Source organism: Phalangium opilio, unplaced genomic scaffold (assembly GCF_054372755.1).
Source record: "Phalangium opilio isolate 3A_F unplaced genomic scaffold, DU_Popi_V2 ptg000032l_1, whole genome shotgun sequence".
In the NCBI taxonomy this organism is placed as follows: domain Eukaryota; kingdom Metazoa; phylum Arthropoda; class Arachnida; order Opiliones; family Phalangiidae; genus Phalangium; species Phalangium opilio.
In genome coordinates this window covers 468,102-482,193 of record NW_028324159.1, presented here as the reverse complement: position 1 = coordinate 482,193, position 14,092 = coordinate 468,102, and positions in this window count along the sequence as shown.

Here is a 14,092-nt window from a genome sequence, read left to right as displayed (position 1 = left end):
TGTGACTCATCAGTCATCGACGTCTGCATCTGCTTGTTTGGTTTTATTTTTGATAAAGGCTTAAGGCTGGCGTTGCATTTTTTTAGGGCTTTAACGGAACATTTGTTATTATTAATATTAGTAAATGTTATGATCAAAATGATTCGCAGTCAAAAAACTCAAAATTGTTGTTTTAAGGGTTGTCGGAATGATACCAGCTTTTTAGATAAAACTGTGATAATGGGACCGGTTTTTTATCCTTTCCCAAAACCAAAAAAATAATTGGAAAAGTGTTTAAGATTCGACTAGAGCCCATGGGAGAGTCGAGTTAACAACAGACAAAATTAAGAAATATCATTAAGAGTTTTAAAATTTGTTCCATAAATATGACACTACCCATACTTCGTTATGCTAGAGAGTTACTGACTCCGTTAGACCAAAGAGAATATACCAAGAGGAGCAGAAACTTTCGAGATAGGGACCGACTCTTAATTTGGAGAAACTAGTTCCGGTTGTTCTCGTGACCCTGCCGTCTGCATAAAAATCACCTATTGTACGTCAACGATCAATCCAGAGATCAACCCTTTGGCACCACCAAAAATAAGCTGTCGTAATAATTTAACCAATAAAAGACGTCGCTGCTAAGCCAAAAACCAAAAACCGGATCTAGTTGCTACAAAATCGTGGCCGGGCTATTCAAAAGCCTTGTGAAAGGCTAAACTTTCTGCTCCTCTTGGTACATTCTCTTTGGGTAGACCTAGTTCGATAAAGACGCCAACACCAGGGCCCAGAATTGACTGGCGTTTCTTTATGAGAATCTATGACTTTTCACCTACGTAACTTCATGACAAGCTCTCTGTCTCAGCATTCAGTAACCAGTTACAAACTTATCAAACATATCTTATGAATTTAAGGTGTGCAGTCACTACAGTGATCTCTATCCATTAAAGGTTGACTAGATTTTCTTTTGCTGCTTAAGCAGCTATTGTAGTTGTAGCAATACGTGGTAACATGAATAATTTTTCTTGTGCTAAAAGGCAATTTCTACAAACTAGGTGCAACAACTTTTCCTACATGATCCGCGGACCGCGTCTCTTAGTTTTAAGGATTAAGGCCGGAGCTAGCATGAAAAACCCGTTCTTTTTTTTGTGTGGTCACGTGAAAGCGTAGCCAAGGTAACTCGTTGCGCGGAAACGAATCTCCCACCCAAGAGGCCGAAACCTGAGCTGATCTCCTTCTAGGAGAAGTTTGTTTCCGAGAGTTACTAATTTGCTATAAAATTATGAGCTTATTCTTAGTAAAATTGATATGACTGAACCGATAAGCTTATTTTTATGACAATTAAACTGCAAATCAAGTTAAAGCAATAAAAATAATTCCAACAAAAACTACGACACGACAGGAGGGTTGAAACAATTTAAGAATACCATGTGGGGAGAAAAAATTTACAAAAAATAATAAAAAACCCGATAATCAAATATTTACAACAAAAAAACTACCCTGGGTCAGAAAAAATTAACAAATAATGAAAGTAATGAAAATAATTATAAGAAAAACTACTACGAGGGTAGATAAAATTTACATTAAATAATAAAAAACCCAATAATCAGATATTTACAAAGAAAACTGCTATGGGGGCAGAAAAAACATTTACAATATAAAAATTAGCTATTTGGAATCCTGTTTGCCTTGGGTGGCCAAATTTCTATACTCTCTATACATTAAAATATCTGAAACATGTTTTTAGGTAATGGAACTTCTCCTTGCTCGCATTATGAACCCTGCATTCGTTCTACGTCACTGAAGTCGCCGGCACGGCCAAAATTCGCCTAGCGAAATTGGCTAACGTTGTTAGTTTAATTTCATTTGATCTCCAGTAATCTAGGGCGATGTTTTCTTGCTGGCTTCTGTTTTCCATCAAATACGTTTTCATTCATTCACCGGGGTTTGCTCCTTCAGATTTTTAACTTTGAGATTGAGCCGGCCAAATGGAGATAAAGCCATTTGTTCGCCTTTTTGATTCGCTGGCAAAGTCGGTAGTCTCGAGCCTTCTAAATTCAAATGCTTGTGCAAAACAAATTCGGCTCTTGGTCTGTTGGGGCATTTAAGTTTTGGAAAGAGGCTTCTCCATTGCGGCCTGGTATACTGACCTTAAAATTTAAAATAATATTTAAATATTTGTTCGATACTATCACACACTTATAAACTTCTAAGCTGACCAGTATTACTAGACAGCTTATTTCCCCCCTTTCAACCCCGCTTTGTACAATAACTACACGGAGAAACAGACCTTCAAAATATTCATTAAATAGCCACAGTCACACTTAATGTCAAAGAGGAGTGTTTTTGCGTAGGGTCCAGAAAAGAAGCCATAATATAAATTTCATCATCAAGTGTTGAATGAAACCTTGTTTCCAAGTTTGTTAATATATTCGTCTTGAGAATAATGAACTTCGCAGTTTCCACATTGTAAACATCTTGAAAAAGGGTCAAAAGTTCTCCTATAACTTTTGAAGCAATAGGCCCACTCCTTTGAAACTTGTCCGTGCAAATTTTTAGTGGCTTTAAGAGCTAATCGAGGTCTTTAGCATCCTCAAAGTCATCATCACTTGGAAAATCAAAATCCAGTTTTACAGGACTTTTGGTGTCTTTACGCGCTTTGTTGAAAACGTGATTTACCCCTTCCAGTATACCATCCTGTAAATTATAATATCATATTGCATTAAAGATACATCTGAGATATGTGAATTAATAGCTTACCTCACAAAATCTCTCTAAGGCAAAAAACAAGGCGTTCCACCTTACTCCTCCTGCGAGTTTTAATTCCCTACCATCGGTTTTCAGTTTGAGTTCGTCGCTCCATTTAGGCGACCGGCGAAAGAAATTTGTCCATTTTTTGAGCTTCTCCAGCAAGGGTTTTGCCTTTTCGTCTTTTTCAATCGCGCTGTTGATTGCAAGTTGCAATGTGTGGGCAATGCATCTCATCCGTAACCATGGATTGCTATCAACGCCTCCTCAAAGTCTGATTCTTTCGAGTCTTCTTCCTCGAAAATAGCTCCCATTGAACCCCAAGCTGCCAAAGTAACAGTTATAATATTTAGGGACATGATTTTTTTTGTTCAGAAAATAATTTTACCTTCATCCAGAGAGATATTTCCAGGGTCTGCCTCGGAATCCGAAGCTAAATCTGGCTCCTCTAATTCACACCACCACTCATCAGGGAATACATTCTGCATATTTAATGCTTTGGTAATGTTGGCCGCATTATCTGCACAAAAACAGGAGATCTGAAAATAAAATTTAATATGCTTAGTTAAGATTTAGATTGGTATATAATGTTGTTATTTAACGTATAGCTATACCTGCGACTCATTGACACCAACTTCGGCTAAGACCTCTTTTAATTTGGCCAAAATTGCTTCGCCAGTATGTTTGCCAGCAAACTGAGTAAACCCTACCTGAACATTTTGAAACTTCCATTTCTTATCGATGAACTGGCACCTCACTCCAATTACTAATTGCCGTTGACGGCTGCTCCACAAATCTAACGTGAGATGCATATTTTTTTGGTCTACGTGGCTTAGGAGTTCCTTGAAAACCCAAAAAAAAATTACACTTAGAATTTTCAAAACTGGCTATATTAATGAAAGCGTACTTTAATCTTTGGCTTCAGTTGATTAACCGCAGCCTCCAAATCCCTCACTACAGTTTTGCGGCACTGTACAGTCAGGTGGGGTGCAACAACGTTTAAAAATTTTTTAAAACTTCACCATCTACCATACTAAATGGTAGCCCATTTAAGCATACAAAGTCAACAACAGCATTCTTGTATGCTATTTTTTCTGGATGGCAAAGCTTAACTTTCTTTGAAATTCTGACTTCAGCACATGGAAGCCAATTTTCAGAAATTCTTTTCGCTGATTTCGCTTGAAGTACAACGTTAGGATGTTTGTTCTATGAATTGCATAACATTTTAATAAGATTACACGACCGATTAAGAACTTGATAACTTACTTTAATGTGCCTCTCAAAATTGTTTGCGCTGTCCGACGATACCAGGCCATATCTTAATGCGCAATATTTGCATTTCAACATCACCTTCTTGGAAGTGTCGCTATTATTTTTCTTGTAGCTGCCTTTGTAGGTAAAATGATGTTGTGTATTGTTTTTCCAAATCCACCTGATACAAATTTTTCGCGAAAAACAGCATCTTCTACTAAGTTTATATCCCTCTCCGAAGTTGGGGATGCTGATTCACTTGAGGTGCCAGATGAAACCTCAGTCGTTAATCTAGAAATATAAAGATTTGGGCATTGTGATATTGCCATCAAATTCATAGGGAAGGTATTTCCTAAAATACCCTACATTTTAAAAGTTCTATAGTTCAGTTAAAAGTGGGGTGAAAAGGAAAATATAATGAATTTTGTATAGAGTTTTGAAATTTCTACTAATTATAAGAGCTATCTGCTCAGAGCCTCAGTGAAACATCCAGGATTTATCTCAAATGACTTTAAAAATAAAACAGGATTCAATCTATTATTTAATATTTGAAGCAAAGACCAATCGCGTAAGACCATGGATAAAGGATGCCCCTGAGTAAATTTATTTTCTCTCTACAGGATAGGCAACTCCCAATCTCAGACTCCAGCTTATTCTTGTTATTCGATATACACTCTGTTCCAACTTCGGTTATCAGCATGCACAAATCTAGGTCTATATGTAACGTAGCTTTGCGCGTGCTGACAAGAGACGAAAGAAATATCCATGTTAAGGATCTAATATCTCAAGATTTTAATCCTGAAAATGAGTATTTCTTTCCTCTCTTGTCAGCACGCGCAAAGCTACGTTACATATAGACCTAGCTTTGTGCATGCTGATAACCGAAGCTGGAACAGAGTATAAACAGAATAAGCTGCCGTCGGAGATAGGGAGTTGCCTATCCTATGCGTTGTAAAGGGACCCAACTGTAAACAAGCCACAGGCTTAGTGTGGAAATCCCTTCAGAGACAAAGCTTAGAAGCTATTGTCTTGAAAGAAATTTATAGAGATGGGCCGATACTAGTTTAAACCGAACCGATGTCGATATATCGGTTAGGCCAACTATCGGTATCGGCCCATCTCTACAAATTTAAATTTTCTCACGCGCACTCCTTATCCATGCCAAAACCATAAAAATATTCCTTTTCTAGGTAAGTTTCTTAAATTAGTTGTTGGAATTTCAGAAAACACTTTTCAAAAAATAAATAAATATTGATTTTAATCAAATGATTTTTTAAAAACCATGATTGGTTCCTGTCTTTGGCTAAACTAGCCTTTACCAAGCTTAGCCACTATTTAGTGGAAAAGTCATCTTTAAAGGGAGGGTGAAGTGGGAAATCAAGTGGTTTTTCAACGATTCTTCTACCAATTTTAAGACCATTCTGCATATTGAAACATTCAGGAAATACTACCGAATGATTTTAAAATTCAAATTACGTTCAGATTTCTAGGATAATTTTAAACAAGAACTGCCGTCCAATCGCGTAACGCCCTGCCTTTTTTGTTAACAAAATTCTCGTGGCACGCTCCATGCCTAAAGAAATTTATCACGAGATTTGATAAAATTTGGCGCGAGACATGGAACGTGCACCGAGAATTTTGTTAACAAAATGACAGGGCGTTACGCGATTGGTCGGCAGTCCTTGTTTAAAATTATCCTTAAAATCTGAGCCTAATTTGATTTTTAAATTCATTCGGAAGTATTTCCTGAATGTTTCACTATGCAGACTGGTCTTAAAATTGGTAGAAGAATCGATAAAAAAACACTTGATTTTCAACTTCACCCTCTCTTTAAGGAGCCCCTTTAATATATAAAAATGTCTTAAACTTAACTGACACGATTTTAAGTCTTAAGTGAAGTTAAGAACACTATATTACTCTTATTTCTGGCAAAATAGCTAAAAGATATTTCGGACCCTTTTTACAGATATTTTTGTTTAGAGTTAGAAACCGTTATTCTACATATCTAAACTTGACTAACTACTAAATAAATGCTTTTTCCCGTGGTTTTTCGAAAATAGGGCTATTTGAGGGCCGAATTCGGATTTTAGGTTATGTTAAAGGCCTTGTAAGAAAAAAAGGATTTTAAATGCTTTTGGGGACCTGATAGGATCCCGGTATACACGGCGTTTCTAAATGGTCTGTCAGATATAAAGGGTTATGTTCTTTTGCGATTTCGAGTCGACATGTTCTGTTCCTTGTTGCCCATGTGAGAGCCACTGTTTTCGACTTTTTGATTGTTTTTTAGGAATGACCCAATTAATAAAATAAGTTTTGATAATTTTAAGGGGTCATCCGTAAAACACTTCGAAATAATTCCAAAACAATGGCCCTTACGGGAAGTTACGGCAAATTGTCATAAAACATTTACGGCTTGAAATAGTCCAAAAAACACTGAATGCCCTTAATTGCTGGCATACCTTTCATAACACCCTGTTTATATAAAATAAAGAGAGCTCCGAGTTCTCCTCTGTTCAAATTATTGTAATGAAACAACAGAGAGTATAGACCACCGTATACCGATGTGATTCTCGGTATACGGTGGTCCTGTGAGGAGGAGGGGGTTTATTACCTCACACTCTTCGTTCTTCTCTGTAGGCGGTGGTGCGCCGGAGGGTAGGGGGGGTTGCTAGGGGGGGGGTGAAATTGATGACGTCACGTGATATTGTTGGCGGTAAATTTGATTTGTAACGCCCCCCCCTAGTTGTGGCGGGAGATTTAGTTGATTATTAAGGTGATGGCGCGAAATTTGAATTTATATTTTAGTTTATTGATCTGACGTGACTTGGCGATGGTAAAGGTATGTAGTGCCCATAGTGGTATTGTAGGATATTGTATACATTTAGTGGATGATTTATATAGGTTCAGTAGACCCTTTCTACACCATCCTGTAATGCTATTCTCTGTATGATTTTAAGGTATCTCCATGTCTGCTTATGTCATACTAAAGAACTAGTTTTAATTGAGATATGGTTTACATTGCAAAATACATTTACAGATTTAGCTACGACGCGGTTCTACAGCAAGGGTGTTTTGCATTGGTTATTAAGGTACTGAGTTAAAACAATAGTACATTTTAATACCATAAACGAGGTATTACAACAGTTTTTTGCACAGTCTGGTAGCTGGTAATTAGTAAAAATGAAGCAGTACTACTAAAGCATCATAAAATGCTGATCCTAACATTTCCGCGTAAAGTATACACGAATATAGCTTGACTGTTTCATATATTTTCTATTTAGCACATATTTTAAGTGATATTGTTACGAAAAAAGAATTACATATTACGTAAGGTGCATCGGAGGAAACACGTGATTTCTTACTAATCTTGTCAACAACCTTTCTCTCCAGAGTTCGGAAGTGAAATGACTCTACAGTTTACAAAATTCCCTTTTGGCCACCCAACAGGTATATATTATATGACATTAAGGGGGAGGAGGAGTTCGAACTTGGGACATAACAAAAGAATTTATCCCCATCTGTTTTTATTTATACGTAAACACTTTCAGACGTGTGTAGATTTTTTGAGATAGGGGGGGCAGGGCCATTTGAATCCAGGCATTGTTATCAATGGAATTTATTTTTCTTTAAGTGGACCTCCAACCAGGTGGTTTAGCACCTTAAAAGGGGGCTTGGTCGACCCAGTTGTATTGTTAACAATGGAATCTGAGTGATTTATGACTCACACCAACGTGTTAAGACATTCCATCGGCTTTATACGTAACCTCATAAAAAGGGGCGGAACTTGAACAAAAGAATTTATTTGGTCAATTCTTTAATTGGACCACCCACCAGGTGGTTTATTACCTTAAAACGGGGAACCAGTTACAAGTATTGTTAGGAATATAATTTATTTTCGGATTTATTGCTTTAATTGGTGACTCACTCTACCACCAAACATTTGATTCTAGGGGTTTGCGCCCCCCCCCAAGGGCATTATCTGGATAAGTCTCAACAAGTTATGTCTTTGTCGCGTTAACAGAAACGCAATATATCATTAGACCGAAGCTTTGACTATACTATATTTATCAAAATTATCGGTAGCGTAATCAAAAATTTGTGGAAAATGTGAAACGGTAATGAAAGAAGCATCATTCACAACGCATTTCGTGTTAGAAGTAAAAAAAAAACCGAAACGTTTTTGATCATTTGTGTTATTTTTATCGAAACAAAATTGATCATTTGAATTTCCTAAAATCCCATAGGAATACATGTAAAAACGAATAGCCCACCGAAACGAAATCAGTCATCTCGATTACATTTAACTGAAACTAAAAGCGTCATTTGAAAAACATTTCATATTGTTAAAAACGTGTCGATAAATTTGCACAGCATTTATCAAAATTACTCTATGTTTCACCAAAAAACTTTTGATTTAGCAAAATTTCACCAATTATTTTCTATTTAAATAAAAATTTATCACCTATTGAATCCGCCCCCCCTCTTCGCAGAAAATAGTATAGCAATCTTTTACTATAACAAAGACTAAGCTAATTAAGCAAAACATTTCTAGGGAAACGTCAATCAATTCGAGCACGAGACCAAAGTATATGTTTACAATGCCTAATCATTTACATAGTTTCACACTAGAATTTCACTGCTATTTACACTGTTCTAGGGAAAAACACAGCTTTTAACTAACACCTTTAGAAAAGACATACATCCCTATATACTAAAACAGAATATAGCACCAACGAAAAGTTCAAAGTTCAACACAAAGTGCTATTTAGCTAATGTCAGTGCATGAATCTTGGATTTCTAGCAATAGAAGGAAATATTGTACCCAACATTTTTCTAACATATAAAAATGCTTATTTGGGTTTCCTAAATTCCCCAAAGAATTGCATACAAAGTTTGAAAAGGTACTGACTTCAGTTAATCCAACTCACTTTGTTTCTTTAGTTGCCTTAAAATTTTATGATATATAACAATGTACACAACGCATTTAGTGTTAGAAGTAAAAAACAATCAAAACGTTTTTGATCATTGGTGTTACTTTTTATCGAAACAAAATAGATCATTTAGAATTTCTAAAATCCCATAGGAATACATGCACTCAAGATCGAAGGGTCTTTAATGCCAAGCAATGGTCGACCCAACTCTAAAGCTTCATGTCCCAAACGAACGGTTTCCGCATGGGTTCTGGTCTTAGCTGGCTTTTCTTGACTTTAATATACGTGAACCGTAGAAGTTTCAGATATTCTAAATGTATTCCCTTCTTGAATGCATTTTGGGCATCCATATGCCCCATTAAATTGAACGGTGTTTAAAACCATACATTTTGCTGGAAGATCGCACGTTCCAAGTAAGAGCATACATTTCAAAACAATTTCATGCGCTAAATCTGGTGTTTTAACACGTATGCCATCGGCTAACTGCTTTAACATCGCGTAAAAAGGTTTAAAAAATTGATTAATTATGGGTTTCACAGCGCCAATCCATATCGCTGCAACATTAATATTCTCTTTCAGGATTCTCTTCTCAAATGGTAGTTCGTTAATGGAAAAAATAAGGGCCATAGCGCTTTCTTAGATGAGTTAAAAAGTTTCACTCCATCTGTATTCCACATTAGTGAAATATTTTTTGGATGACTTAGAAAATCATTGTTATCAAAATAAGTTTTATAAACGGATCACTCATATTGACATATATTTTCCCCGTCATTGGGTCGCTGAAACCGACTTTGAAGCATTTTGTAAAATCCCTTCCTTAGTAACATCGTTTGAATTTGTTTTTGTATTGAAAGTTCCATGAAATGGCAAATATTTATATCTAGATTTAAATTAGTGTTACATTTCTCGCAGTAAGGATTTTCAAAATTTAACCGTTCGTTTTGGCAGTTAGCGCAGAATATTCCGTGTTTAGGCGCGTGTTTCGTTCTCGAGAAAAATTTATCATAATTATATAATGTTTTGATGCAGAAGTTAGGTAGTATACAGTGTAGGCTAATTAACGAGAGGAGGTCGGACAATGCCTCCCTACTTAATGAATGCTTGAGACAAAAATGGAATATTGCCATCATGCTCTCCAAAAGTGTGATCGGAGCACCCGCATAAATTGGTTCATTTTCTTCATAATTTGAGAATGCTCCATGGAAATTTATATCTTCATCAGCATCTTCATTTTCATTTTCGATCTCGTCGGGATTCATTGCTTCCATATGGGAATTAGGTTGCATTACATCCACTAGCTCGTCTAAAAAGCTTTTCGTTATATCCAATTTTAATCATCAGGTCAAGAACTAAAATTTGTAATTAATCTCTGATTAGAATAAAATAGGGTAAACTAACTCGATAAAACTAAGCTATGGCTAAATTCTGATTTCCATTCCACTACTAACGCTTAGCTTTAAAGAGAGAGTGAAGGAAAAAAGGCATGTGATTTTATATCGAAGCAACACCTTATTTCTGTAAATTCCTACAAAGTGAAAACTTGGTAAAGTTGGGAAATAAGTCATTTTTTAGAAATCAAAATACATTTAGCTTCTGTCTATAAATTTCAAATTGCACCTCCAGATATCCACGGAAGGCTTGTTAGCTGGAAATGAGGAGCTAGGCTATTAGGCATATTCTCAACTCAAAATTATTTAGTCTATTAAATATAAACTTATTTTCCTTGTCAAAATCATTCTGAATGTTTCACTATGCCGATTAGTTATAACTAAGATATTCTATTTTCCCTTAACCCTCCCTTTAACCATATTAATCAGAGTTGCCTAAACACCCTTTGTAAGTTGTTATCGCTAGTAAGATTTTTTACTAAGAATGGGGGGGAGGTTCTTTGAATTTCGTACCAGTTCATTTCAGCTTCAAATGCCAGCGTGTGATAAGCTCAGCTAACCCTTATTTCAAACTGCCGGTAAGCATATTGATATTTCAGCTGAATAAATTCTGGATATATGTGTACAATAAGGGCGAAGTCATCTTGTGACTTATTGCCCTCAATATAAATTTTGCTCAACTCTTCTTTTGGTCGTACCCTAAATTTGTTATACAAATACAAGCTGATATGATGAACTACATTTAAATTTTTTTCTGTTCTCTTAAAATAACAATAGCTTCAGCGTTTCGCAACTCTTCTGCGCCTTTAATTTACACTTCATTTTGCTCCGAACATAATTACCGCAGCTTATAGAATTAATACTACATATTTAAAGCTTTCTATGTCCTGTTTGGCATGCCATATAGCTTTAATTACAGTATTTACCAGTCAGGTTTTGTTCTGAAATTTCCGGAGATGCATTAGGTTCGTGTAATTCATGATTATGAACGACAACATCTGGTTCATCTTGATTTTCATTATTTTCTGAGTGATATATTATTATTATTATTATTATTAAGTGAGATGTTTTGTATTTTCCTATAAAATCTATCCAATTTTAAAGCCTCACCTTTGTTTAGCCGCCGCTGATCTCTATGAAGTGATAATTCTGGATTTTAACTTTTCTCATTCAATTTTGATAGCAAACGGTACCGAGTGCTTTTTGACATTTTATCGCCAGATCTTAAAAACTCATTGTAAGGTTTTCTTTTCCTCGTTTTTTTGATTTCATTATCCATAGTTATTTGTGTTAATTTTTAGAACTTTTTTTCTTGATACAAGTTGCAGAGAACAATACCGTGTTAGAACTCGTTACCTTTGACTACAGATATTTTAAAAATAATAGTTTATGGATTTGCCATAAGATTTAGTAGAAATTTCCCCCGTTTCACAAAACCGATGATTTTTTATGTCATGTTCGGCCAATTTCGCGTTAAGCACACACACACAGATAAACCTTCCTACCTATGAATGAAGCTTCTATAAAGCTAAGCTCTGCAGTCTAAGCAGCTTCTTGTTGAAGCTAATCTACTATGGAAAAATATATCTGTTCGTAGGAAAGGGTGTGCACGTTATTTGTTTAAATTTGGGAAATTACAGCATTACGTGTTCCACAAGACTCAAAAAATTATTTAACTGATTTACGACAGAGTAATGTCCTTTAACGTACATTACCAAGAAAAATAACCCTAACAATAAAAGAATGTCGCCGGGCCAAGCAGCATGACCAAGGGGTCTTTCATTACAATAAAAAGCACGAAACATGAAGTTAAAATGGGTATTGATAAGTTCTGTGAGATTATTATCGATTTGACAGATTTTGCTTAATTGAAGCGTGAGTAACGGGTTTAAAAATCACTTTTACTGATTTAATTACTTCAATAACTATGGGATTTTGTTTATTTGAGTTAACTTTTGTAACTAGCCAAGATGGACGGCCCCTTAAACAGAGACTCTGCCAAGGTCGGTTTCGAACAACTTGGGGCTTAGTGGCCCCATCCCTATCCCGAAGCGCCAGGTTCAGAATTCAGGTTTTCTGAAATGCCTCTTCTTTCTGGAACTTTCTGGGCGCGTACATATCAGAAGGTAGTGTGATGACTTGGAGTCTTGGTCCCGCGAAAATTTACGTGCGTGTGGTCAGACTGAAACGATTTTATCGGAATTTCACATTTACGGTATTAAGGATGCAGTCGGAATCTGCCGCGTCGGAGGTTTTAAACTTGTTAACTTCTTCAATTACTGATGAAGGAATAAGCGTTAAAGAAATAAAAACTCAATCAAAGCTCTTTGCTTTGGTTTATTGGACGGATGAGAAAAAAACAAGTTTAGTGCCCATTCAAAATATTAGAGTGTCAGATAGGAAGGAGAAAACAAAATGTGATGTTAAATTTAATAGCAAGCGATATCCTGCATACATCATAAAAATCGGATCAGGTATGTAAATTCTTTGCCTTTAGAGCCTAAGTTTAGATAGATGTTTTCAATTATCGCCCCAATGGGCACGGTCTCGGCCGTTATTTGGCTTCGAAATTCGAGGCCCGCAAAGAAACGGCCGAGAACGGTTGTTGTCTAGAGGATCATATATGCGTAGAGTTTTGGCGCGACTTTTGAAGCGTCTTTGCCTAAAAATGTGATTGCTTGCACCAACTTAGGAATTTAGTGGCATGAATTACTTAATAGACTAAATGGATTTCAGGTACTATCAATCAGGTGTTAAATGTATCAACTAATACCTATCGAATCAAATTATTAGAATATTTGCGGTTAGCTTCCGAGCACGTGTTCCTTTCTAACGCAAGCGCTTTTTTCCCCTCCCTGAACTTACTCGTCACCGTCACGATGCCTTGGGTAAATCTCTCTCTTCAGACCGCGCTATATGGTGTGACCCCTTGCCCGTAATACGTTCGACAACAACTTTGCCCATTCCACTCGGGAGTTACTGCGCTGAAAGTGTTTTGAAATTCTAGTTTGGCTCAGGATGAAACTACTACATAGCGCTTAGTTTAGTTCATATAAAAATAACAGAAGTGAGAAAACTGGGAGAAGGCTTCGCCGCCGCTTCGGACTTATAACCTAACAACCGCTTAGATCATGACATGGGTAATAGGACGAATCCTTTTTCTATAGCCGGGTAGTGTCGGGTAATTAGAAAAGTATTCTTGATTCCAGCTCATCCCTAATTCTATGCGTTTAGTTTTTTACTTTTATTGACTTAATTGCTGTAGCACTCAGTATAGAAGTTACACGGATCGAGGTTGATCCTCGACTTCTATACTTGTGTATAATCCTACGTACATATTTTACATTTACCTAAAATATTATGACTCGATGCAAGCCGTCTGTAGTTTCTTACATATACGCTTTTGAAATTGTACGTTTGTACAGGACGTTTTTTATTCACTGTCTTTGATTGCTTTAATAGACCAAGATGAATTGAAAAACGTTCAACTTGAATATAATACGGAAATAGCTAAAAACACAGGCTCACCACTGATTGAAGTGGAAAAACAACCACTTCGAAAAAAGACTACTGTGGAGAAAAAGGCCATTTTGAAAAAAGGAAAACTGTTTGGAAAGTCCATCACCTCGTCGAAAAATGAAACCATCACGAATGTTAACAACGAAGTTGATAACATGGATAATATGTGGTGCCCAAGTCAAACTTTCTCAGATACAGGCGTTCCCTCAAATTTGAGCAACCAAGATCCGAAAGATGACAGCTCTGAAGCGCACATTCGTGAAGGATCAGCTAGTA